The sequence below is a fragment of the Phalacrocorax aristotelis genome, chromosome 4, assembly GCF_949628215.1.
Source record: "Phalacrocorax aristotelis chromosome 4, bGulAri2.1, whole genome shotgun sequence".
In the NCBI taxonomy this organism is placed as follows: domain Eukaryota; kingdom Metazoa; phylum Chordata; class Aves; order Suliformes; family Phalacrocoracidae; genus Phalacrocorax; species Phalacrocorax aristotelis.
In genome coordinates, this window is record NC_134279.1 from 9,137,901 (window position 1) to 9,143,460 (window position 5,560).

Sequence of the window (5,560 nt, forward strand, 5' to 3'; positions counted from 1 at the left end):
TGGGCTGGAGGGGGAACCTTTAATGCGATCACAGGAAGAAGGAGGCACGTACATAGAGCAGGGGTAGGCACTGCCAACATCCAGAGAAGTTTCGGATTTAATTAAGCACCGCTTGATGTTCCTACTGTTTCAGGGCTTCACGCCTCAACTAAACAGCGAGGCATGGAGTTTTCTAATTAAAGCCTAGAAAGAAGAAAAAGCATTACTACAGTATATAATTTTACCTTCAGAGAAATGCCAGATTTTCATACCTTCTTCATAACGGATTTTCATACTTTTGTTTAGGGCTAGGTGGAATAAACATTTCTGACTTTGGAGACATTTCACCCAGAACAAAGTTCCCCATGTTTCTAAAGGATATCATTAAGAAACTCATCCTGAGGTCTGCACAGTGCAAGTAAGGAACTTCAATTTAGCTTCACCAAAATCCAGAAGTTTTAGTGAAGTTCCCTAAAGCAGCTGCAGTCTGCGTCTGCTTCATAAGCCGAAGGACCTATAACTTATACTTGAGACATTTCACTCCTTATGAGTGCACTCACTCTAGAATGTCAAAATACATCTTTTTGATGAAAACTCCAACATGGAGCACTGAGCTGAGTTACACTGTGGCTTAATGCTCCAATAACCTTTTGCCTTGATAGGATCAGTAAACAACACTGAATATTAAACACTGTGCGTGAAAAATAAGTGTCCATTTCAGGAGTAATTTTTACAGACCAAGACAATATTTCAATATAATTGTATTCTGCTCTAGAATTCCTTGTTCTGTGTCAGTTTTGAGTTCTTCTATTCCATTCATGGAGCAAAATTCCACGTGGATGTACTCTGCACTTTTTTGAGGGAAGCAAATATATTTTTAATTAATTTAGCAAATTATTCACATTTCTGAGGCAGAAATAACCTCTGTATTAATACTAAGTTCAGTAGCCCTTTCACGGCAGCTGTTAACACCTCTTTTCACTGCCAGAAACTTCCGGGTGGTGACTTGGAACAGAATCTTTCCATTTCACAGCAAGATAAGCAGTTCTAATTCTTTTCTGTTGGAGCAAGACAACAGTATTTTAGGCCGGGGGGGGGAACCAAAAGAGAAAAAAAAGAAAAAAGACAAATATCAAAATTATGAAGTGCAAAACTCTTTAGCTGAAAACCAATACATTCTTTTTCTAAAACCAAGGAAGAAAATTAAGTTGAATGAGAGCCCACAGAGTAAAAAGAAACAGACAAAACCATGTGAGAAAATCAGGGTGGAGAAGCAAGAGTGTGAGTAAGCACCAGGAGCTGAAGGAATCAGTAATAGGGTTATGATCCAGGGGGGAGAGATACAAATCTATACAAATCATATGCCATAATTCAACTACAGCTCCAGATGGACAAAAATGAAAGACAGGAAGATATCAAAGTGGAAAAAGGAGGGGGAAAGAGAAAGAGAGAGAGAACCACAGAGATTATTTTACTTTAAACATCATATAGTTTATTAAAAAAACTAAATGATAGTCTGCAGCTAAAGAATTGTCAGCTGCAAAGTTCATCTGCTATGGCTCAGCTTTGCCCTTGTGTATTTTAGCAATTTTAATTAAAATCTTACATAATTCTAAGTAAATTTTTGCTAATATGTTTCTGCTCCAATATCAGGCAATGAAACATGGTCTTACTCAGACCTCTAAAACAATCAGTAAGTTCCATAAAGTGCGTGCTGTCAAAAGGCCAAAGCCATAAAACTCATGATTCTCTTATACAATGTGAACAGAGCATTAGCAAATATACTGTAGGGAATAATCCTGTGCTGGCAAGGAGATAGACAAGATGACTTAATGGGCCTTTCCGATCAATTTCTATGATGTTATCAGTGCAGTACTTGACCTTTCCTCATTAATTATGTCTGCCGCCACATGGGCAGTTTAAAGAGCTTTCAATGTTTTTAAATATCCAAGGAGGTGAAAGATGGCTGTATGATTAGGCCATCTGACCTTACCCCTTGCTGCAGGACAAAAAAAGGTTGTCCTCCTATTCCTTCCACACCTACAAAATTAAACATGAAGATTAATTTGGGGACCATCTACATCTCCATGCTCAAGCATATAGGACTTGCCTCTGAAAAGGGCTGCAAGAATCTGGGCCAAAATCGTTCCCCTATCCCAATGAGCACAGGTTTCTTGAGCTGAGGAGCCACAGCAAATCAAGGCGGTTGTTCCTGTGCAAAGGAAAACAGAACACGTTGGTAGAACACAGCACATGTAAGGGTTAGAGGATGTCTCTCCTCTCCAGTCCATTGAATTATTTCACACATTTATGCAAGCCAGAAGGATACTTTCTCAAGACTATTAGTCCTGTACAATTGTAACATCTACAAGCAATTTCTCATTTATAGTATTTGCTACATTTAGACTTTCCCATGGGTGCGTACCTCCGCCATTGCCTGAACATCTGCAGGATATGAAAGATGAACAGTTGTACAGATACTCATGGGACAGTTCTCATCAAAGGGGCTCACGTGGCTGTCTTGATTTCTCACTTTCTTCTGTCACACTGAATCAGCAGAGAATGCAACTTCCAATGGGCATGAACCACAGACCAGAAATACCACATACTGAACAGCTGAGCCGATTTATTCCTGATGGAATTTGTTCAGGTGGAAACATTTCACTGTTGAGATCACATCCACCTGTCCATAGCACATAGCTAGACTAAACCCAACAGAATGAAACATACACGTCTGTTCACTGGGATCATACAAAAGGAGTAAAGAAGAAAATGTGTCGAGTTCTCATCTTTGATAGTTCACCTAGAGCCATAACCACTCACTTCTCCATTCTGTTTGGAATTGTCTCCTTCCATTATGATAAATTTTCCCCTAATAGCCTCTATCATGGAATTATTTTGCCCTCACACTCCATGATTCAATTCCCCCACATCCTGAAAGGAAAACAGCTGTCTACGCCCAAACTATTTACTGATCCAGCAGAACTACTGTAAGCAAGTCCGAAATTCTTGTTGTTGTTTAATTTGGAGACCTAGGGAAGACTATGGAGTAAAGCATCCTCAACTTGAGCCTCCAGGGGCACAATACTGATTCCTTCTAACCACAGTGAGTTACAAAACATCTGACATGTGCAGTTCTTGGTGGATCAGCTGCCTTGCCAAGTAAGCAAAAGAGGAGATTAAATTAAATAATAGAACGCAATATATGAAATATCCTCCACTGTTCCAGGGTCTTTTTCCTCACTGGTTGCAAGTGAAGGCAGAAAGATGATCCCCACCACAGAGCTGGGTATGCAGCTGGCAGGTACTCAAGCCTATATTTAAAAGCATATTGGGGGGGGGGGGGGGGGGGGGGGGGACACAGAGAAGAGGGGGAAAGGGAGGGTTGCTCAGATGGGTGGGCTATTTTGGGCCACAAAATGACTTTGTAATCTAGAAAGAGTGTTTTTTTTTCCTGGGGAAATGGGAGGTGGGGGGAGAGGGATGGAGGAAGGGAAAAGTTTTAGTTTCTTCAAAGTAGTTAAAAAAATGAAAAAAAACCTAACCAAACTTAAAATATGGGAAATCTAAAGACAAGGAATCTTGGTCTGATAGTCTCTCCCTTAGCAGTGCATGGACAAGCTCTGTCACTGCAAACATAAACAGTAGGTGAGCAGAACGGACAGGAGTAAAATGGCTTTTCCACCTGAAAAAGTGTGTCTGCTCAGTATACATTTTAAGCATTTCCACCACAGACCTATTGAGGGTCCGACAGTTGACTAATTAGAACAAAAATTATTCTACATAAGAAAGCACCCCCATCAGTCTTCTAAGACCTGATAAATCCCTAGCAAATGTGTTAGTTAAGAAGGAGTAGGCCAACTGAAAGTGAGGATGGTATTTCACTTCTCAATATATTGCTAGGGTAGGAATTTTTTTCTTTGTAACTGAAGTTCACTGTTGATGCCTTCTTACTTATGTGACATATTAAAAAACATACTTTATTTCCTGCCTTTAATAAAGATTACTCCTCTGACAATACCATTTTTTCACTTGTTTAACCTCCTTTTTGGAAAGTTACTTAAAGTGCATAAAGATTACTTAAAATATGATTCAGTTGATAACTTTCTCATAACTGTTACTGTATTTCCCCAAGAGACAGGTGAGGGGAATGTTAAACTTAATGTAGTATACTGTATGGCAAAATGAACAGCATAATAATTAAGAAAGCCTTTACATTGTAGGAGAATCTTAAAATGGCCTCAAAAGGACTGGAAGAATGCCAGAAACCCTTCTAGTAAACAAGGTTGTCTCCAATAAAAGGTTGCCTAAAATTTGCCAAATGAGTCACAAGCCCATTCCCGCTTCTTTAAAACCAAGTGAGAATGAAAAACTGGGAAAGAAAAATTACAGTTAGGGGCAAAGAATCAGAACAGCTTTTAAACATGAGAAATATGTTACAGTTACCTGATTGCCAGGCAGATCTGCATATACCAGTGGCCTTTAGTCCCAGCTGTACCGTCTTTCTGAACCATTTCCTTCACTTCCCCCTTCCTTTGATTTCTCATCTGTAAATAACATCACTGAATTATTTTACCTCCTTGACAGGATGTCATTAAGATTAATTAATTCATGTCTGGAAAGCATTAGAAAGACAGAAAGCATTATGAAAGCACCAGCTAGCATCCGAGAGGTACAGAAAGGCAAAAGACACTTGTTATCATCGATCGAAGAGTCAGCACAGTCATATTATAAAAAACAACATGTTGGAATTTCAAGGGAAAGAATAAGCAAGAACAGAGGAGGGAAACCCTGCAAAGGATTGATTCTTAGTTTACAGAGACTCTGGCCATTGGCTTGCATTCTCATTAGAGCTGGAAGAATCAGAAGTTCTGCCAGATACACAATGTAATATAAAAAGTATTTTAAAATAGAAATCTTCCTTTCCACAAAATGCATTTTCCAAACCTCTTATTGTGCTCTTCTCACTTACTTATTACAGCTCTCTGTCCTGCTTGCTTATAAAAATGTACTGGTTTTCTTTTTACCTTTCTTCTTAGTCTGGCCATCACAATTCATTCTCGTCTATCTCTTGTATTACTATGTCCCATATCAAGATTAAATCCAGATGAGATTTCCTGCCAAAACAGAAATAAATTCCTTCATGGATTGGACCCGTCTGCTCAGAGATGTAATAGGACAAAACCAATAATCCTGTAATTTCACTTTTGCTCTAGAAAATACAGTCCTTCCCTTCAAGAATCTTTCTTTATCTTCAAACTGGATTTCAAAAGGATGGGAATTTCACACTCTGCCTTTATTCACCAAAAGTACAGCACTTGAAGGGGAGATAATCGCAGATAAAGACGACTGAGGGGCAATTTCCCCTAACAGTAAGTGGGAGGCCAAGTTTCAGTTGGAGGACAGGCATGTGGAAAGGACTATAGCAACACAATAGCAGGACTGATGCTCCAGGGGCTCACTCTCTCAGTGATCCAAAGGCAGACATACCAGCATATGTACACAAGCACTGCAAATTTTGCAAGTTCACGGCCAGTCTTGCGGCTTTTCATGTTTTCCTGAATTCTCCAAACTGCTGTTC

The 5,560-nt window shown here is 39.4% G+C and overlaps 1 long non-coding RNA gene across 1 annotated transcript; it reads right to left on the minus strand.

The window, feature by feature from the left end:
- Positions 1-1,866: 1,866 nt before the first annotated feature.
- Positions 1,867-5,092, minus strand: LOC142056901 (uncharacterized). The gene is made up of 3 exons (XR_012660460.1): positions 5,007-5,092; positions 4,426-4,526; positions 1,867-2,191 (listed from the first exon to the last, which is right to left on the minus strand). It is a non-coding gene; the product is annotated as an uncharacterized LOC142056901 (long non-coding RNA).
- Between the last annotated feature and the right edge of the window lie 468 nt (positions 5,093-5,560).